The following is a 23,434-nucleotide window of genomic DNA, read 5'->3' as shown; positions in this document are numbered from 1 at the left end:
GTATAACTGATTGTCTTCTTTGCCTTTAATGGTATGCAAAAATAGTAGATAATGCATGTTTTTACATATGATTGATCAAAGATGTAAGTTACCAAAAGAGCTGTAGGGTACATAATCTCCTGATACAGAAGTAAGCCCCCATGAGATGGCAGTTACAGTATTTATTATTTTTATTATTATACTTAGGAAAAATATGTTTTATATTATCACAAAAGAACCTGAGTATGTTTGCACTCACCTAGTTTATTTCATATTTAGTTTCTAATATATTTTTATTACTTTCTACTCTTGGTTGAATTGTGCTTTCCAGAAAGGTAAGTTGAAGTTCTAATCCCTTTCACTTGTGAATGTGAGCTTATGTGAAAATAGGGACTTTGCAGATATAATCAAGTTATATATCATCATCATTAGGGTGGCCCCTAAATTCAGTGACTGTTCTTATAAGTAGAGGGAGATTTGGACATAGAGACACAGACACACACAGAGGAAAAGTGGCCGTATGAAGATGGAGGCAGAAATTTGAGTGATGGAGCTACCATCAAGGAATGCCGAGGAATGCTTGTAACCATCAGAAGCTAGGAAGAAGCAAGAAAAGATTCTCCCCTGGAGCATTCAGAGAGAACATGACCCGGCAGACATCTGAATTTTGAGAACTGTGAGAGAATAAATTGATACTGCTTTAAGTTTGTGGTGTTTTGTTAGGGCAGCGCTAGGAAACTAATACAGTTTGCATCATCCACCACACTCCAATCACAATGACCTCATTTTAGATCCTCAAACACATTATTTTCCTTGATTCATTTGCACAGGCTGTTCACTCTGCCTGGAATGCTCTTCCACAGATCTCTCCATGGCTGACTTTTACTTTTCATTAAGGACTTAACACAGGCCAGAGATGTTCCCTGAGGACGTAAATTAAAGTAGCCAGTCATTTACTCTTCACCATGGCAGTCTAATTTTACTCCAACATAGAAATAATATTGAATATTTTTTCTGTTTTATGTATTATTTTCTCTGTGGGTTTATTTACTTTGGTTCCTCCACCACTAGAATACAAACTCTATGAGAAAAAGGATTCTGTGTATTTGTTCAGTACCTAGAATATAGTCTGGTGAACGTAGGCATTTAATAAATATTCACTGAATGAATAATTAAGTCATAATTTTTTTACCCCTTGAAACAGAATACTGTGATGTCAGAGGATAAGGTCCTGGAATATATTAGTTTTGTCAATTTTATAAAGGGCTATTGTATGTCTCTATGAGCATGACATTTATGATATTTTTAGTTTTGCCATTTTAGTTAGTAAAATGGGGCTTGCAACAAGTACCATATGATCTCACTTATATGTGGAATCTAAAGAAAAGAACATGTGAATGAACTGATCAGAGACAGTTTTGAGGACACAAAGAAAAAACCGAGAGTTGTTAGATGGGCGGGGCGGGGGGGCGGGTTGGGGATAAGGGGAAAGGTGAAGGGATTGGGAGGTGGCTGGTGGCCGCAAGATGGCCTCAGGGTTTTCTGGAAATTAATTTGGGGAACTTATTCAATAATGTTGTAGGGGTTTTGTTGGGTATCCGATGGGCATGCGTCCTATTTGGGAGACCAGCTCAGGGATGGTGTGGATGCCTGATTGTGGCGTTGTGCACCAGAGGCTAAACATTAATGAGTGCCAACTATAAAAAAAAAAAAAAAAAAAAAAAAAAAAAAATGGGGCTTGCAAAAATTATTTCATACATATTCTTTTATATCTGAATAACTAACAGATATTGCCACAGTATCGATACCTGAAAAGCTGAAAATTTTCTGAATTTTCTGAAAAGCACATTTTCTACTTTGGATACTCCTGATTTTTCCGAGTTAGCTGCAGACAGGAAAGTCATCTTTTAGAAAGTTTTCCTTCTTTTAGACAACAAATTCCTAAAGGTCATAGTTGATATATTCTGCAGTGTTCCGTTAACTTGTCAAGAATACAAAGTATAATCTGATTTGCTCTTTCTTGATAATCCTAATGTAGTTAGGCATAATGCATGAATATGTAACAGTGTGCTTATGAAGGAAGTTGATGGGTTGCACGGAACTGAGAACTTCTCTAATTTCCTCTCCAGGCAGTGTTTTTCATAAATATTTCCAACACAAATGACCTCCTTTATTTGATAACTTTGGTGAAATTCTTGCCTACAGTATTAGTGAGAATGACATTAACAAACTTCCTAAAATGTTCTGGACTTTTTAGATACTTTTCAGTCTTTAAACTGCCATTGCAAGTTACTGATATCTTTGACATTCATCAGAATTCGTTTTGGATTTTTTAAAAAATTGTAGTTGATTTGCAATAACCTATATAGCCTTATGTGTTATTTTGTCACAATGAATAGTTTTATTTACATGCATTTATTAAGTATTTTATTTATTTCAATTGATAACTTGAGATCTGTTTCCAATATTAATTTTATTTTTAAAATACCTATTTTTAATTTTCTATTCACTGTTACCCTGTTAGTCATCAAACCATCTCGTTTTTGTTCTATTGCTCAGCTCCTTAAACATTAGGAAGGATCCATTCTCTCTTTTTCTCTTCCTTTTCCTCACCTACCATGTTCAATTCATTCATATAACCCACGTTTTATTATTTTTTTAATTTTCTTAGTTTTTTATTAGTTTCAGGTGTACAAAACGATGTAATAGACATTTATACCCCTCACAAAGTGATAACCCTCCTCCCTCAATCTACTACCCCTCTGACATTGTATAGAGATTTTACAGTTCCACTGACTCTATTTCTTATGCTGTACTCCACATCCTATGGGGGTGAATATTAGTTATAGTTATAATTGACATTCATTATTAGTCAGCTTCAATTTCAGGTGTACATTGCAGTGGTCAGGCACATATGCTGTCCATGAAATGGTCTCCCTAATAAGACAAGTGTGCATCAAATACCCTGAAAAATCTTTACAACATCATTGATGATATTCCCCAAACTGTCTTTCTTATCCATGGTAAGACATTTTTTTTTTTTAAAGAGGACATGCAGAAGACAAACAGACATGAAAAAAGGCTCAACCTCACTAATCATTAGAGAAATGCAAATAAAAACCGCAATGAGATATCACCTCACCCCAGTCAGAATGGCTATCATTAATAAATTAACAAACAATAAGTGTTGGCGAGGATGTGGACAAAAGGGATCCCTTGTACTCTGCTGGTGGAATTGGAGACTGATACAGCCACTATGGAAATTAGTATGGAGGTATCTCAAAAAATTGGAAATGGAATTACCTTATGACCCAGCAATTCCACTCCTGTGTATCTATCTAGAGAAATCCAAAACACTAATTTGGAAAAAAAAATTATGCACCCCTATGTTTATTGCAGCACTATTTGCAATAGCCAAGACATGGAAATAACCAAAATGCCCATCGGTGATGACTGGATTAAGAAACGGTGGTACATTTATACAACAGAGTATTACTTGGCTATAAAAAAGACTGAAATCTTATCAATTGCAATAATATAGATTGACTTAGAGAACATTATACTAAGTGAAATAAGTCAGATGGAGAAAGACAAATACCATATGATCTCATTTATATGTGGAATTTAAAGAATAGAATAAATGAACAAACTAATCAGAAACAGACTCAGAGACATAGAGAAAAAACTGAAGGTTGCTAGATGGGAAGGGGTGGGAAATAGGGAGTAGGTAAGGGGATTAGAAAGTACAATCAGTAACCACATGTTTTATTTTTAAAACTGCTTTTCCTTCTCTCCAACGCTACCACCAGAACAACCAAATAAACTTCTGATGGACCCTCCTCTTCTCACTTAAGTATGCTATATGATTCATTCTCTTGCACCTGAGTGACTGGAAAAAAGTGAATACTATTCTGCTACCACCATGCATCATACTGTGAAATAACATGCACTGTGCTTAGCCTAGTAAGGGTCCTTACTAGGACCTTTAGGGACTGCAGGATCTACCCTTCCAACTTCTCTAACATTGACTTATTTTCTGTCTTCGGACATGCTGAGATCATTCCCTCCTGCTTTTCCCAGATCTGGCTGGCTGCCTACTCAGAATTAGGTTACAGGTCATGTATTACCTCTTCAGAAATACCAGTCTTTAACTCCATCTAAATATGTTTCTGCACTGTAATTTTGTTTTGTTTTTGTAACAGACAGCTTTTCACCCTTATTCATTTCTAACTACATCCTGAGTTTTTATACCCTCTGTCACGCAGGGTACCCTGCTCACTGCGCCATTTGTCATGCAGGGTGTCAGCTCCCACTCTCCGCCCAAGAACGCAGGACACAGTAAGGCCAAAAAGGAACACCCACGGAGCCATAGATAGGGGAGTCAAACCAATATATTCTCGCTGGCGGCTGGGCTGGAGACACAGGAAGCAGGATCTACATAATCTGCCCAACAGCAGTCCGCGCTTGCCAGCCACCATCTTCTTGCTAGTCCCCATTCTTTCTGCTAGCGTAGCCACAGCTGTTATATTAGTGGCCAGTGGCTTACAGGTTACAGCTGACAGCTAACTAGCCACAGCTGCTGGCCATCTGATCACAGTTGATGGCCATTTACTACCCGAGCCAGCACCTTTCTATTGTGAGGCCGAGAGCCTGGAAACTGTTTTGGGGGCTTTGTCCCCACACCCTCTTTATATAGCCATGTGTTTCATAGGGTGTAGGCTTTAGCCCCATTAGTTTAAATCTTTGTAAGTCTCACCCAGTAGTTTTCAATCAATGGCAGGCTCCTATACAGATTTTGGTATCATTGATATGAGGTTAAAAACCTTTTAAAAAAAATCAGTTATGGTATTTTGAGTATGCGTTCAGTGATTTCCTGCAATGGATTACAATTTTATAAATAAGATTTAAGAAAGATTGCTTTTGAGAAATGGTCTTTGTCTTAAAAGGGAGATCAAAGAAGTTCTAGCCTCTCAACAATCAACCCTTCATTGTTGTATAAAAACAAGAAGGGTTGGCACAGTTAGCATTGCCTAGGAAGGTGAAAGACTGAGGGTAAAAGCCAACATCAGGATGTCAGAGAAGATAGACAGAGAGAGCCAGAATGGCATTGTTGAGTTAGGTAACACACTACACTAACTCTAGTCTTTCTTTCTTTCTTTCTTTCTTTCTTTCTTTCTTTCTTTCTTTCTTTCTTTCTTTCTTTCTTTCTTTCTTTCTTTCTTTCTTTCTTTCTTTCTTTCTTTCTTTTTTTTTTTTTTTTAATGTAAGGTAATAAATCTCACTCTTATTTAAGCCATTTTAAAATTGGATCCAAATTAATTGCAGAACAAAGTAGCTTAACTAATATATTTCCTACTTTGTTACCCTGTCCAGTTGTCTGAGTAAAGGCAATATAATCTGAAATTACCTTGCTTATTTATTTATTTATTTATTTACTTATGCATTTCTTTCTTTCTTTTTTCTTTTTTCTTTTGTCTTTCTTTTCCTACATTTTAAGAAAAAGAACATTGTTTTATATTCATTTCTGACTCAGTGCCTAGAATATTGTTTGGCACATAGTAGGTGAGGCTGAATGAATATGCCAAAATATATGATGAATACATTCAATCTGTCAAATTTATCTTCTTAACATCTAAAGGTAAATTTCTCTATGCTCATTTACTATCACAGCTTTAGTTGATTAGCTTCTTCCAGGAATACTTTAATATTCTGTATTAAAATATCTCTTTCACAGTCTATCAATTCATCTTCCACATTGCTACTGAAGTGGAAAAGATTTTACCTGCTTAAAATCTGTCTATAGTGTCCTAAGGCCTACAAAGGCAAATTCATATTCCACTGCATAGTAGACATCAGAGCTTTACCTGCTTATCCAGCTTGTCTGCTTCCAGTCTATACTACAGTTCTACCTAAGATCTTAAATTTCTTTCAACAAACCACATGTAGTAGGCAGTATTCTAAGATGGTTCATAAGATTCCTACCTCCTAGAACACAAACTTTGTGTAGGACCTCCCTTTCAGTGTGGGACCTTCATCAGTGAGCCTTTTTAAATCAGGATGCGGAAGTCAGAGGTGGAAGAATTCAGAGATATTGAAGCAGATGCCCTGCTGGCCACAAGGGACTTCAGTCCTATAACCACAAGGAATTAAATTCAACCAACAGCTTGAATAAGCTTAGAAGAAGACCTGAAACTACAGAGAAGAACCCTATCCAGGAAGACATTCTGACTGCAGGTTTGTGAGTCACTAAGCAGACAATACCCCAAATTCTGACCTATACAACTGAGATAATAGATATATGTTTTTCTGAGCTGCTATGTTTGTGGTAATGTGTTATGCAGCAGCAGAATGCTAATACAACATGTTTTCTTAATCTCCTTGTCATTCACTCCTTGTTTTGTCTAATTTGTCTACCATGTCTGCCTGGTAGATACTGTCCCATTGTTCAAGATTCAACTCATACGTTATCTCCTTTAGGAATCCTTCCCTGCAAAACACCTTTTTCCCAACCCTGGCTAATTTGTTTTGCCGTGTCTTACTCTTCCCCTCAGTGGTTTTCATTGTGCTAACATTTCTTCTTATGTATGTCTATTATATTAGAGTGGTAGTGTCCTTATTCTGAACTAAAGCTACAGTCCCTGTCTGGGCGAGACCAGTGTTACACTGGAACCAAGTTTTCATGATTCTCCTGATAAAAGTGTATGTCAAGTGTCCCTGGAGGCTCATGGAGATGTCCAAGAGAGGACTCAACCTGGAGCAGCAGTGACCAGGTTCTTGTCTTCACACAAGAAAGAATTCAAGAGCAAGACAGATGCAGAAAAACACAGGAAGTTTATTGAAACATAAGTACACACTTGAGAGGGAAGTACAGGGGGAACTCAGAGCAAGCTGCACCAAGGAAGTCCTGACCAGGGATATTTATACCTTCCGGGGGAAAGTTTTGGTAACATTTCATTGATGAGACTCATCAGTTTCCTTCCAGTATGCAGGATCCTCAGTTTCCTGTTCTTTCTTTCATATTTGGCTCCTTTGGCACTGTCATGGGGTCAGATGCATGCTGGGAGCTGTAGTAATCACAATGTAAATGAGAGTATAAGGACATTATAATTAGCTAAAGTTCAGGTCCTGGTCAAAGGGATTAGCCTTGCTTGATAAAACTGCTTCTTGTTCTTTTCCAGCTGCTGGTGCCAGATACAGTCGTTTGTTACCTGTATAACCAGTGAGGCATGTCATGTTGTACCCTGGGGGGGATTGTCAGTTTCCTAGGCTACATATCCTGCCTCACAATTATCCCAAAGATATTTGATTGTCTCAGCAGCAATGCTTCAGGTTTTTGTGAGAGTGTAACATGAATCTTACTGTAACTTAGATTTCTCCCTACATTAACCCTCAACAGATTAAGATTTATTAAGTCCATAGTTGATGATACAGAAGGTAAAAACAAAATTTTAACAATTGACTTATGGTTTACAATGGCATAATAATGACACCTCTATTGCAGTGGCCTCTTCCCTCTGAAATTATTCCAAAACAACGAGAATTATAAGAAAGAGTTGAGAAAAACAGCTCCATTTTTGGTGAAACCAGAAACTATCTATAACTCTGAAAAAAATACATGAAGGATGCCTGCTAAGCCCAATTAAAATATGATGCAAGAAAATGCTGAGAAAGGAAACCTGCAGCCGTACCATCAGATGATACTGGCATAGAGAACTCTCCCACATAGGTGGTCACTCACCCTAAAAGATAAATTATTACTAACAATTGCATTTCTAGAATGGTAGGACAGGCTAGGGAGCTTTTCTAATCCTTGTTTGTCATCACAGAGAAGGAAGAAGATGAAGCTGGAGAAGAGAGCACACAAATATGGTGAATGTACAGAAAGCAATCTGCCACAGAGGCCAGATAAATGAAAGCCTTAGAACTGTCAGCCACCCTGCAGCTTTTGATTTCTTTCAGCTGGGAGAAATAAAAGGTAAATAATCCCTCTGTATATTTCTCACTATGTGGGTACATGTGCTCATGTGTTTGTATAAATCATATATACTCATACATGCACATAAATACATATAAACTTGAAACTTTGTGTCATAAGAAATTTCTTATGAACCAGGGAGATATCCTGGTGGCTTATAAACTGTTCTCACTCTTATGCAACAGCAACTTTAGTAAATACCCAGAAATGTATATCAGTTATGTACACATTAAAAGCAGGAATATTCAAGTCACAGTTTCCAGAAGGGTTTGAAGGAATAAGGAAGATATAAAGTCCACTTGAGAACTGGGGGAGGGAGTTTTTCTGAATACCTGACAGTATCCTCACCTTGAACAGACAGTATTATTCGCAACCTGCTCCTCTAACAGAGGTATTAGATATGAGCAGAAAAGTTGCTCCCTTTTTTGGGATCTTTTGATCAATCCCATCAATTTATACTTATGAAAATTATGCAATTCTGTATTTTTAGTGTAATTTAAAATAATTAAAAGGGTAGCAGAAAATAACCAATTAAAGTTTGTCAGCAGTTCAAAGAAATAAATAAGCACAATTTACTATAAAAATTATATCAATTGATACTGAACATTATTTTGGTCAAAGACCAATCCATACTAGATATGATTGCTAAAGTATATACTTTTATATGTTATATAAAGGCAATCCCTTTCTATATGTATACATTTTGCATGTGTGTGTATATATGTGTGTGTATATATATATATATATATGTAACATGAACATATGCACATATACATATGTCTTTTATGAGAGAAAATAAGAGAACTTGTAGTAGAATTGAGAACAAATAAGGAAATTGACTACCATAACTTATATTTAATATTATTTTGTAAATGTACTAGTTAATGGTATTTACATGAAAAAAATGGGGTATAAAAATTGGTAAGTAGGAAACAAAGTTAAAATTATTTATAGTGATATCATTGAATATCTATAAAACCCAAAAGAAACCAGTAAAAAGGTGTGACAATAAGAGATTTCAATAAGGTGGTTGGTGCAAAATCTATATATATCATATATCTGTATCATATATATGTTAAAAATTTATATATATAAATATATACACATATTAAAATATATATATTTTAAAATATGTATATTTAAAATATATCTAAAAATATCTATATATATCATATATCTGTATCATATATATGTTAAATATATACATAAATATATATATTAAAATATATATTTTAAAAATATATAAAATATATACATATTATATATATTTAAAAATATATATGTAAATCTATATGTAATCTATATATATCATATACCTGTATCATATATATGTTAAAAATGTATGCACATTTTAAGAAAGAAAAAGTCTATATTAAAATTGTAATACTCAATATGTGTCAATAACAAAAGATGGATGTAAGTCATGTTTGACTTCTGCAATTACAAGAGGTGCTCAAAGTGGTTAGCACCAGTGTAATTTTAATACAATTTCTCCTTTCTTAAAACGTGTATATTTTTTTGTATATATATATATGTATGTATATATATACAAAATATGTACTTTTTGTATATATATATGTGTATTTATACACACACACACACACACACACATACATATTTGTTAGAAAAATACTGTTAGAAAGGGTAATGGAAGAAAATATTTCATTTACAATAGCCACACAATTATAAAATATGTCTGAATAACCTAAAAAAGAAAATATAGCTGCATTTTATGGAAAGACTGTTATATTATGTCTGAGGGACCCAAAAGGAAACTTGAATTATTAAAAAGGAATGCTTTCTTGTTGCACACAGAGACATGTAGTATTAGAAGAATCTCAGTTAATTCTAAATCATTGTGTAAATTGTGATGCCTGTAGTCTACCAATAGGATATTTTTCATTATTGATAAACAAGCTGATTTGAAAATTCACGTGGATAAATAAATCTTTGAGATTAACTGGGAAATTTTTGAAAGGGAAGACTAATCAGGTAGACTTGAATACATGAAGATATTCAAGCACATAGAATATTATAATTGTTAATAATTAAAGTAGTGTAGTATTGATTCATAAATAGAACAATGATAAAAAGTCCAAATATAATGCAGATATGTATGGGAATATGGTACATGCTAAAAATGGCATTTTATATCAGTGGAGAAAATATAGATTAACTAATAATGGTGTTGTGTAATTGGTTAGTCACATTGAAAGAAAAAGTTTGTACCACAACCTCATTTCTTATAATCATTTGGAGATGTAGGAAGTAATTAAATTAGGAAGATGAAAGAAGAGGAAAAAAAAACAAAAAGAGGAAACTATACAATTATTAAAAGAAAATTTGATTTTTTATATATTTAAAAAATAATTTTGAAATGGGTAAGGTCTCTATAAATATTAAACAAAATTACAAGAACTGAGACCACCTGCATTAATATAATTAATTGTTAGGATTGAGAACTGAGACCACCTGTGTCAACATAATTTAACTGTTTGCTCCATAAAATTCTTGCCTAAGAAGATAAGCCTAAAAATCAATAAATAACTTCACTGTTTGCTTTAGGAAATTCTTGCAAATCAACTCATCTGGGTAAACAGTTTGCTTACCAGATGAACAACTCACTCTCAAGACGAAAATTTGCTCACCGAGAATCGCTTCAGTACCCTTGCTTTGCTGTGTCCATCAGTCCTACACCATTATGTCATGAACTTTGCCCAGTTCCAGCCAGTTCTCCACCTTGAAAGACACAACATTAAACCATCTGAGTGTAGACCCATTAAACCCTTTAAATACCATTTCCTAACATTCACTTTTTGAGATACTACTAAGATTCTCTCAAGGTAGTTTTTCCCTTGCTATAGTAAGTTTATTAAATTCAGATTTACTTGATCAGAAGGTTTTTTTGGTAATCCATTGTAAACAGTTGATAATCCAAAGCAATTTAAAAACATCATATGGAAGACATACAAAATCAAAAGAAAAGCGATAAAGTGGGAAGTTGTGATATGATAAATGATAAACTTGAATACAAATCGTTAACAAAATTTTATTTACCTAAACATTTTAAAGACCCAATGAATCAGAAAAAAAATGGAAAAGTGTTACATACGCGAAAAAATGTTTGTATCACGTGAAATGCAAATGGTTTTAAAATACATGAAAATGAACTCAACATAGATTATTTTGTCAGTAATGCATATGCTGTTTCTCAATTTTAAGATTGTCAAAGGTCAAAGTATTGTAAATATGGGAAACATTGTTGCAGAGTGTTTGGATGCAGCTTTTTTTTCTCTCTCCCCCTCCCCTTTGCTTCATATCCCCACAACTCCGAGTCAAGCTGTTGCTGTTCTCATTCTAGTTATGGAGGACAGCTCACTGGCCCATGTTGGACATTGTGCTCTACCCAGCTGAGCCAGTTGGTTGCAGGCTGCTGCCCAGCAACTCTCAGCAGCTCTTAACACCTGCTGAGCGTTTACGCTTGCCGCCATCCACTCACAGCAGCCCACGGCAGCCCATGGCAGCCCAGCTCAGGGTGGAGCCGTTGTTCTCAGTCTAACTATAGATGGCACAGCTCACTGGCTCATGAGGGAATTCAACCTGCGACATTGGTGTTACCGTATTTCCCCGAAAATAAGACCTAACCGGAAAATAAGCCCTACCCCCAAAATAAGCCTCAGGTAAGATTGTCAGCCAGATAGACGCATTTAGTACACCCACTGCAACACACGATGGATGTATTGAATTATAAAATAATATTAATATATAATTAACTATAAATAAATAATGTTATTGACATTAATACTTAAAATAAATTATAACATAAATTATAATTAAGTATTTGTAAATACTCAAGCGGGCCGCTTTGGATGAGAGGTAAACGCCTATGTAAACAGGTGAACTTGAGACTTATTGCTGAATGACCAGTTGGAGTACAGACACAACATTGAATAAGGTGCACACTTGATAACATATGGACATGGTTGTGTCTAATATAAATCTTCAAAATTCAATACGCCATATGTTGTAACGGACGTACTTAATGCACTTATATGAAATAAAGAAACGTTTTCTGAATTTTGGTGCCTGAAATTTTTCGTCGCTTTTGTGTGGACCATCATTCTTAACTGTCATCATTTTTGTTTCCACTTCTGTCTCATAAGTCTTCAATTAACACTTGATTTAATGGTAGATTTAGAGGGAATAATATTTTGGACACTATACAAGATGAGGGCACAAAGAAAGAGCTATTCTGTTGAGTACAAGTAAAGAATTGTGAAGGACTCCTGGGGCAAGAATTTTATGGCTTTCTGCAAAGAGACATTGGATTTCCAAATGGTCTTAAAATGGCGAGCAGAGTTCCATAACCTTAGTCAATAAATGGATGAGGGAAATGCTAAGAAACACAAGTGTGAATCAGGTTGGCAACCATTATTTCCTGAACTGAGAGATATCATCTGTGAATGGATTGTTGACAGGAGAGCAAAAGCTTTGGTTGTGCATAGGGCTGGTATTCAAGCATTTGCCCTTGCAATGGCACCACAGTTAGAAATTTCCCCAGAAGAATTAAAAGCCTCATCACGTTTGGCTGGATGGCTTCCTTCAGTGATGTGAACTGTCTCTAAGATCAACAACACTGTTCAAGGTGGAAGATACTGAAGTTATTAAATGTACACTTGCATTCAAGTCCTTTGTTGATGGAATAGACTTATCTAAATACCAATTCTCCAACATGATTGCTATGGATGAAACTGCAGTGTTTATGGGCCAAGGATCCCAAAGGACAATTGATCAGAGAGGTGCCTCGTCAATCTACATTGCCTCCACTGGTTACAAAAGTGCATGTGTTACTTGTATTTTGGAAATTCATCTGGATGGAAAGAAATCCCCACCTCTAATCATCACTAAGGGCAAGAAAGATAAGGTTGAACATGTTTCAGGCATTTATGTTCTTGAAATCGAAAAAGCCTGGTGCACACAAGCAATTATAAGGAAGTGGGTAAATTTAATGCTGCCACTTATTTTGCAAAGTGGCCAAAGAAGTCTGCTAATCTGGGATTCAGCCAGCACTCACCGTGCTAAAGACATGAAGAACTTCCTTGCAGAGAGAAGAATAGATCAAATAATGATTCCCACAGGAATGACTGCCTATCTCCAGACTCTTGATATTACAATTAACAAGCCATTCAAGGGCCATTTGTGCATGGAAATCAATGACTACATTGAAAATAGAATGGAGAGAAATCAGCGTGGAAACTGTGTGAAGCTTAGCCTACAAGACGTCGTGACTTGGGTGAAGAATTCATGGGATAAAATCCCTGACAGCTGTGTTGCCAATGCACTGCGAGCAGGCTGCATAGACAAGAAGTGCTCCTTTAAGGAAAGCTATACTGCTGGACATGAGAGACTGGGGCCAATGGTTCTACAGGAAACGGAGGCATAAGAAATTCAAGCCAGAATTCGGGGTTTGGAGAATTATGATTATGTTCCAAAAGAAGATGACATGATTGTATTTGAATAAATGTAAACTTTTGTACATAAATAAATGAATAAATGTAGATTGTTGTACATGAAAAAAAAAAGACACCCCCTGAAAATAAGCCCTAATGCATCTTTTGGAGCTAAAATTAATATAAAATCTGGTCTTATTTTCGGGAAAATACAGTAGGAGCATAGCTCGCCAACTACCTGAGCCACCTGGCCACCCCTGGATTCAGCCTCTATGGAGTGCAACATGGCAATATTTATTACAATTTTAAAGATACATAGGCTTTGACCAAGGAATTCTACTTCCAGGAATTTACCCTCCAGATAGATTCCTATTAAGTAAAAAAATATATATGTATAATGTTACTCATTTTAGCTATTTCTGGGAAGAGCAAAAGATTAAAACATTTAAAATATCCATTATGATGGTATAATTAAAAAGTGACATTTGAAGGCAGCTACTGTACATACTAAGATATGTACTCATGTCCACGGCATGTTAACTTTTAAAAAATTATTGAACAGGAGTGTGATTTTTATGCTATGATTCTAGGAGGAACACATATAGATATATTATTCAAAAGATCTGTATAAAAACTCTTACACTGAAGTTAACAAAATGGTTTAGGGAGAGAAATACTTTCCACTGCAAATTCTCATCAATGCTTTGTCAAAAAATGTGCAGTTTTTTAACTCTTCACCCCAATAACATTGACAAAGGGATCTTGTTTCATTAAAAACTCTGCTGCTTTAGGATCAATATAATAAATACACTTAAAGGGAATAGAGGTCTTTTCTGTATTTCTGCGTGGTAGGCAGTGGGGCAAGCCACCTTGAATCTGTAGCAAAGGCAGGCTCCTTCCGTCCAGCGCAGTTGCAGTGGGGGTGTCAGTGACCACAGCAGCAGTAGTGGTGCCCAGATGGCGGCTGGTGAACCAACGCTGGAAGCACTGACAGGACAGCTCCATAAGGGCAGCACAAAATGTATCGGTGGATACAACATAAGACAAGTTCAGCAGGAAAACGATAAGAAGGTGAATTCACCTTTGTGCTATTAAGACTGTTTATGAGGATATGTGAAATTCCTCTGCAACCCTATCCCTGGGTAACCCCTGAAACTGCGAAAGACTTGGCAGAGAACTTAAGGTTTTGTAAAAGCAAGTGAAGATGTAGAATTAGGAGGTAGCTTTTGCTACTCGAGCTACTGTGGTCAGGGGATAAAGGATCATGGTAGAGCACAAAAAGAAAAAGACAAAAATATATATATATATAATTTTTTTTTGTAGAAGTTTTTAATAACAACAAAAAGTGTATAACAAAATTATCTAGGAGCTCATGCTTGGGGTCAAGTCCTCAGATAGTAATGAATTTTAATGCAACTAACAAAAAATGGCCCCTATAAGCAAAAGAAACACTTAAGGCATACTTAAGGATATTCTTTCTTCTCACTCAGATGCTCAGGATTGAGTTCCTAACAAGTGTTTCCGACTAGCTCTCCCTCAGTGGGAGTGATAGGAAATAGGTGGCATGTGAATATCTCATCAGTTCCCCCACTCCTGCCTGCTTATTCAGCTTTATTTCACTTTCATCTTCATTGTTCTAACCACCACAATACTCCTTGCTTCAGTCATACTAGTGTTTTGAGTCCTTATTCAAAAGCATTTGCTCTGGTGAGCTGCAGGGAGTGGGCTGGCAGGAGCCACTGGAGTCCTTCCCAGACCTGCTGCTCCCCTGAGGACCATGCCAAGCAGCTGGGTCTTTTCAGAGCTTCTCAGCACCACGGGAAGCAGTAGATTCCTCTACTGCCTTCACACCTCAAGGCTGCATAATGTCAGGGCTTAAGACAACCAGTACCCTAGGATTGCTATTAGTTTGGAAAATCAATCAATAAGCAACTTGCAATTAATTCCCTATCATGTAAACATGGTATTAAGGTTGAAGCATAACATAAAGAATCGGACAGCATGATGATTTCATCCTATAGCTAATTTTGTTTTTCTAATTTCCTTTAGTATTCATTGTCTTTACTACCTTGGTATTAAGGGTCAGGAAATGCTTTTCATTTTTTTTATTGCTTTGTATTTGCTCAGTATATATTTGTGACTATATCTTAAGTGCCAGTTTTCTATGGAAACTTGGAAAGATTTTGAACTAACAAGATTATTATTATTATTATTATTTTAATCAAAGCATATTTTATTGAAGAAAATGTTTTGTGCGGGAAGTAGAAAAAGGAGAATAATGCTTCTTGTTGGTGAATTCTGTCCTAATCAATGCTTTATTAAGTGGTCTCCATTCATCAAGTCTCTACACTGTGGACTCATGTCCTGACTTGAAACACATATACCCCTGTACTAGGTGAATAGTGTCCCCCAAAATTCATCCCAATATGCAACTTCAGACTGTGACCTTATTTGGAAATGAGAAGGCCATGTGAAGACTTATTAGGAGGAAAGCCATGTGAAGATGAATGCAGAGATGGGAGAGGTGCGTCTAGAAACCAAGGAAAACAAAAGACTGTCAGTAACCACTAGAAGCTAGAAGAGGCATGAGACAATTTTGTCCTTCAGAGCTTCCAGAAGAATTCAACTTTGCCAACACCTTCAGTTCAGAATTCTAAAACTCAGAACTGTGAGAGAACGAATTTCTGTTGTCTTAAGCAACCCAGTTTGTGGTACTTTGTTATCACAGCCCTAGGAAACTATTATATCTTCTCAAAGACAATATGCAATATAAGGACATTTTATATTATATTTAGTTTTATTGTAATGCCAAAAATTTTGCCTCTATTGACTAACATTATTGAAGGCAAGTAACATTTATTGAACATTTTCTGATTTCTAGGCACTATTCATTAATAATCCACACAATTACTGTGGAATAGACATTAGTATCCCAAGTTCATAGATTAGATTTTTGTAATCTTTGGGGGGGAAGGATCTTGTAGTATTAAGTAGATGAGTTACTATTTAAATTCATTTGTATTTACCTCAGTATTTATAGTCTACCTATTAATTTATAGGGAGAGAAAAATGAATTATTTTAACATATAACAAGATTTTAAATCACACTAAACAAAGAAAGAAAAGAGCACTCAACCTTTATCAGTGTGCAATCTCTGTATTTAATTTTTCTTCTCCAATGCTGCAAGATGTTGGACAATGTGTCATCAATCAGAATGAGCTTACAAATTCATTTAGAAGCACAGGCACATTCGAGTGTGCTGTATAGTCAATTCCCTTTTTCAATGAGGGTGCTCTCTGACACCAGAGCTTTTATGTCAAAGTGAGCCTAATGACAAGACAATTACTTCAGGTATTGACCAAAATTGCAAACAGAAGAGCAATAGGTAGGTTTTCCTAAAGATGTTCTTACAAAGTGGAAACAGTTGAACAAATGCATTACTCTCTTTTTTAAGTAGAGTTTGCCTTTTACTCTATATTAGTTCATGCCTGTGATCCTTAATGATAGATTGATTTATAGTAAAGCAGTTCTTGCCTTTTAAAGGAAGCATCTGTTATAATGATGGGGCCAACAATAGTGTTGTGACAGTTCATTAAAAGTATAAGAGTGTTTGGGTTGAGAAATCGAATGTGTGGCTCGTTTCCAGCCTAAACTGCATCCAACACTGGGATTCAGACCTACTGGATCTGTCAGGGGGATTCATGTGGCAGAGGACTGGAGAGGCTTTGAGAGAGAATTTATTTTAAGGGATAATGGGGACATCAAAGCACAGGCCTCTATTTACAAAACTTTAGCTCTAAACAGAGAGATGTAATAGTTTGCTAAGGCTGCCATTACAAAGTAACACAGACTGGGTGGTTTACACACAACAATCTATTTTGTCACAGTTTTGGACTCTGGAAATTTGAGATTAAGGAGTCGACAAGATTACTTTCTTCTAAGGCCATTCTCCTTGGCTTGTGGATCACCATCTTCTCCTTGTTTCTTCACATGGTCTTCCCTTTGTACATGTCTGTGTCCACATTTCCTTTTCCTATAGTGACACCCATAATATTAGAATAGAACCCACCCTAGTGACCTCATTTTAACTTAAATACCTCTGTAAAGGGCCTATCTCCAAACACAGTCGCATCTGAAGTACGGGGGTGGTTAGATGTTCAACATATAAATTTTGGAGAGATACAGTTCAGCTCATCAAAGGAGGGATGATTCTCAGTACAATGTTATAATTGTCAAAAAATTAGTCCCTGACCCAGATGCCCATAGCTTTATTCTAATTCCTGTGAAAGTTTTGAAAGATGTAGACTCTAAGGCATACAATAACTTTGTGACAAAACATAATAGCCAAAGTGAGAGAAGCATCCTGCACTACTGCATTGGACGTGGTGCCCATGGAGAATCTTCTGGATTCACAGTGTTAAAGATGCTGAAGAAATTTAAAAAAAAAAAAAAAAAAATTCCACCGACACTAGCAAGAACTAAGCTCCGAACTATTTTCTGTTGTACCTATTCCTAAATCTAGGTGATCATGATTCAGTCCTATGGTCCCTGCATCTTGTCCCATGATTAATACAATCTCATTTTCTTCATACCTTTCAAGAATTTGAACAGTGAAAATTCTCTAAAAACAAACAAGCGTAGAAGAAACTTAACCTGGCCATCCTCATTTTTTCTGGTAAAGTCTTTAAGCTTCTTGCTCTCCATAAAACAGTCATGTGCTAGTCCCATGTTTCCATATTTCTATAAGATCTTTGAGCTAATAGCTTTCTTTTTCCTTCTCTTACAAGAGCCACATTTGCTTTCTGAGATAACCATCACAGCAGGGATAGAAGTTCCTGGCAGAGAAAGAGGCAGCAGTAATGTCCAGCAAAGGTGACGGTGCCAGTGGCAGCAGTAGAGGTTATTAACAGTGATTCCAAAGCCAGATGGAAAGAGTTCAGCCATAGGGGACAAAGTGTAAATCAAAATGCCTTCCTGTAGTATTCAAATAGAGTGGTGTTGGCAACAGACAACCCTGTGGGAAGCTGAATCAGATGAAAAGGAGGAAAAATAATCCATGAAGTTACAGGATTTATCCCTGAGGATAAGGAACCTTTTGGAATATACACATATTTTGGAATATACATTTTAACAGGGACTGAAGTTTCAGTGACAGTAAGAGGAGGAGACCCTTGAGATAATTACCAATATGACCCAGGACAGTAACTTTGTATCATTCTCAAGGGGACCCTTGAGATAATTACCGATATGACCCAGGACAGTAACTTTGTATCATTCTTGTAAATGATGCTTCCAGAGAGTTGTGTTCTAGGGAGACCGTTTTATAGAATGCTGCATTCTACCATATTCTATATTCATATTGTATTTTCTAGGAATGGGCCGGCCTGAAACAGTGCAACTGCTCATGTCCATGAAATGTGACCCAATATTAAGTCCTAATTTTGGTTGCCTTTAAGAAACACCTTAGATGTACATATTAATGCATTTTCACATGTATAATTATATTTTAATCTTTTTATTCTCATAAATCCTATTAGATAAACATTATATTGTTCATACCTAATGGAGTAGGAATTTGACGAGTTATTAATATTTTGCTATTTCTATTATAACGTATTTCAATAGCACAATCCCTAGCACAGTAAGTGTTCAGTAAATATTTGGTAACTATGATAAAATAGATGTTTTAAATCTTCATGGATATGAAAACTATTCATGGTCAACCACACTAGTAAGAATAGAGAGTTGCTTGTGTTTTTCATTTTCATGAAAATAAGAAATCCCCTCCCCCCCCGAAACCCCCAGCTCCTTGATAGTCAAGAAAAGATAATACTTAACTTAGTACCACACTCAATTAAAAATAAGTGATATATATATATATATATATATATATATATATATATATATATATAATTTTTTTTTTCTCCTAGTAGACTAGTAATGATGGGGACATAATTAGAAAATAACTTTCCTATCTGGAGACAAAAATCCATTCATTTATTCAACAAGTATGTATTGATTATTTACTATGTGTCAGGTACTATTCTTGGTGTTGATGGATTAGCAATGGGAAAACAAAATTAAAAAAACCTGCACTTAAGTGAGCTTATATTCTGTATTTAATTACTTCCTCTTAGTATTTGCATTACAGTGATTTAACTTTGGGAATCATCATCTAGTTTTTTTCTATGACTTCATAGTTGAAGATAGTATATAAGTCATGTTTTGTCCTCTTACAAATGACAAAATTCCAATTCACTCTGGCTTTAAAAATAGAAAGAAAAAAAAAGGAATCTGTTGAGCAAACATGGCTGAATACAGGAACTCATGTTGAAACAAGAAGTTCCCCGTCTTCCCTATTACTTACTTTGTTACCTTGCATTGACCTTGTTTACTGGCAGGCTGTCTACATGCAGGCTTCCAAAACTCCAGGTTTACATTCTACCAATTTATAATCCCAGGGGAAAAAATATCTCTTTTCTATAGTTCTAACAAAAGTCTCAGGTAATACTGTTATTGGTTATGAATGTGTCCACTCATGAATAAATCACTGACATACAGGCAGTGACTTCATGTCTTGAGCCAGTGGAGGGACTTGTCTCATCTGAACAACATGAACTCTTAATAGATTAAGGAAAATGCTATTTTGTTACCAAATAAATAAGCTTTAAATTTGGACAGACAACCACAGAACTACATTATAGCTCTTGATGCATACTGAAAGTAAGTGATTTTTCACATTGAATTTAAGGGACTTTGGAACCAAACCCAAATTGGGTCTTAGATACATAAGTCCTATGCCAGAATTATTTAATGGTCTTCACTGTCAGTTTTTATTATGGAGAATAAATAAGATCATGAGCTAATTGTTCTTTGAAAAAGTAATAATGTGCGGAATAAATGGCTATTATACGTGATCCTTAGACAATAATCTTGAAAGCTCCAGATGTCCTGATGTAATTTGTGCACTTAAAATTATTGTATCTGAGTGAATGTTTTATTAAAATTATTTGGAAGTATGATATAATAGGTGGATTTTTTTTATTCAGTGGGTTTGATAATAACCATTTAGAGATGTCTTCTGGGCTAAGACAATGAGAAGTTCTCTCTTATGTAAAGACTGAGAAGCATTGGGTAATATTTTCTTTTGAATAGGGCTCCAGGCTTCAATATAAGGCTTCATAATGGCTGTACTCAGTCCACTCACTCAGCTCTCTCCAGGCTCTGAGTACTATCGAACTTCCCCGAGATCAACTCACTGGTCTGGTAGCTCTTTCCCCAATCCTCTAAACTATTTCTCTCCTAAGGGAAATCATTCCTTCCTTATTGCTTCCCCTAGAAGAGCAGCATTCTTATCTCTCTTAAAAATATATTTCTTCTTCTTATCTGGCAAGAGACACTTAGGACCTACTAAATCCAGATTTGGAAACATCAACAACCCTAAAACCAGTTCTCCTTTCCTTGAGGAAAAGGGAAAGCTTAATAATTAATTTCCTTATAGAAGTGAGGAGAAATTTTGTATTCTATTTTAATATAGCAAAGAAAAGGAAAAAAAAGTTACATTTTTATATTAAAACAGTGGGAAACATTTGGCCACAACTCCATGTAATGATTTTTGTTAAATATAAGTAGATTTTTCCATTATAAATTTAAAAAGTTTTTTTAAAAAATGTGACAAAATTTAACTTTTTTAGCATAAATATATCCCTTACAAAATATGTACATAATTAAAATTAATTAATCTTAAGGGAGAACTTACTTGAAAATTGGTCTTAATATGACTAAACTTTAGCAAGCTAGGACTTTGATGAAGTATGTAACGGACTCCTAAATATATAGAAAAGAAAGTGACCTTAAAATTTGTCATGTCCCTCCAAAGCATTTTATAGTTTAAGAAACTGTTCAGAGTAATGATTTATCCATGTATGTAATTAAACATATCAATTTTCAGGTATGCAACAGTATATGTCCTGATCAAGTTTGCTTCAAGTATGTAACAATTATATGTTAACTGTTTTATTTATTAGCTTGTTAAATTTATTTCCTATAAATTATAATAACTATTCAAGATGGTATCACTTCTTAAATAGTGTATTGCATATTATGAAAAAAACTTCAGTGTGCTAGAAATTGTTTCCTCCATTATTTTTCAAGAAATCATTCAGCATCCATAACATTTGTGAGAAACAAACACAGAGACTCTATATTAAGAGACTACAGGAAGAGCTAATTTTTAAAACCGAAAATGGAATGAATGTCCACAGCAGTGGGTATTCATCAGAAAAGGCCTATATATAGAACTAAATTAAAAAAATAAATAAAAAGCCACTCCTGCATATCAGGAGTCCAGCAAAATTTACTCTTTGAAGATAAAGTAAAAATTTTAAAATAAGGTGAAAAACTAAATATCTTCAATGTAATAATAACGTCAAGAGGGAATTGGCTAGAAGTAAAGGAGAAAGGATTAAATGAGAAATTTATATACATGATACAAACACACTCATACACACACAAACATGAGTCATGATACAAAATGCAGGGGATGTTTAAAAAACATTAAAGTAAAAGACACATTGCCATTAATCCCCCTCAAAACACTCCTCCTGACTTTGAACACACTTATCCCATCATTCTTGTCACTTTCTGAAGCAATTCTGGAAATCTTCTTTCATGAGTGTCTTTACTTGTGCTGTCATGGCTGCCTCAATGTCCTGAATCGTTTCAAAACGTTTGTCTTTCATGGTCATTTTGATGTTGGAGAAGAGTCAGAAGTCACACAGTGCCAGATCTGGTGAAAAAGGTGGATGAGGACCCACCATATGTTTTTGTTTGACAGCAATTGCCCTTCCAGAAGCAATGTGTGACACGGAACGTTGTCATGATGGAGGATGAAGTAAAGACGTTCATGAAAGGAGACTTCCAGAACTGCTTTAGAACATGGCAAGAATGATGGGATGTGTGTCTGAAGCGAGGGGGATATTTTGAGGGGGATGAATGGCAATGTGTCTTTTACTGTAATTTTTTTTAATCTCAATATTCACCATATTTTTTATCACACTGTGTGTGTGTGTGTGTGTGTGTGTGTGTGTGTGTATGTGTATGTATATATACCATGTTTCCCCTGGAAAAGAAGTCCTAATGCGCCCTTTGGAGCAAAAATTAATATAAGACCCGGTCTCATTTTCGGGGAAATACTGTATTAGGTAGGGCTACTATGTCTCCTGTTCTTACCACGTTTCCCCCAAAATAAGACCTGGTCTTATATTAATTTTTGCTCCAGAAGACTCATTAGGATTTCTTTTCCGGTTAGGTCTTATTTTCGGGGAAACACAGTATATATAAACATAGGAAACAGTTTTCTCTGTGAGGATGGTAGAAAAAAAAAAGTCCTTGTATGGAGGGGTGAGGGGAAGAACTATGTAACACTGTTGCCTATTGTCATTGGCAAAGAGTAAAATTTCAAAAAATTCAAATTCGGAATCCTGGATCATAGGAAAATCTCCACTTAGCATAAAACACATTCCTACACCATCTGAAATATGAATTTCCTAGGAGTCTAGAACATTAAGTATATAACAATTAAACAAACAAACAAGAACATAATGATATTTATTATAAGATAGTGTCACTACTGAATAGGCAAAATATATTATGCCTAAGTATTTCTGTGTGAATTATAATAATTGAATAAGAAGTATTGCCACCCAGTAATAATGAACTTACCTTTTTTTTTTTTTTTTTAAGATTTTATTGGGGAAGGGGAACAGGACTTTATTGGGGAACAGTGTGTACTTCCAGGACTTTTTTTTTTCCCCAAGTCAAGTTGTTGTCCTTTCAATCTTAGTTCTGGAGGGTGCCATTCAGCTTCAAGTTGTTGTGCTTTCAGTCTTAGTTGTGGAGGGCGCAGCTCAGGTCCAGGTCCAGTTGCCGTTGCTAGCTGCAGGGTCACAGCCCACCATCCCTTGCGGGAGTCGAGGAATCAAACTGGCAACTTTGTGGTTGAGAGCCCACTGGCCCATGTGGAAATTG

General features: G+C 35.6%; 1 long non-coding RNA gene across 1 annotated transcript in view; it reads left to right on the top strand.

The window, feature by feature from the left end:
• Window positions 1-23,434, top strand: part of LOC308509341 — a 59,744-nt gene that overhangs the window by 6,524 nt on the left and 29,786 nt on the right. The window contains exons 4-5 of the long non-coding RNA XR_013995183.1: window positions 6,036-6,213; window positions 7,806-7,954. This is a non-coding gene — a long non-coding RNA (uncharacterized lncRNA). The remainder of the gene's footprint in view (window positions 1-6,035; window positions 6,214-7,805; window positions 7,955-23,434) is intronic.

The sequence above is a fragment of the Rhinolophus hipposideros genome, assembly GCF_964194185.1.
Source record: "Rhinolophus hipposideros genome assembly, chromosome: 2".
Lineage (NCBI taxonomy): Eukaryota > Metazoa > Chordata > Mammalia > Chiroptera > Rhinolophidae > Rhinolophus > Rhinolophus hipposideros.
Note: the sequence above shows the minus strand (reverse complement) of the source record. Positions and strands in the feature narration are given on the sequence as shown.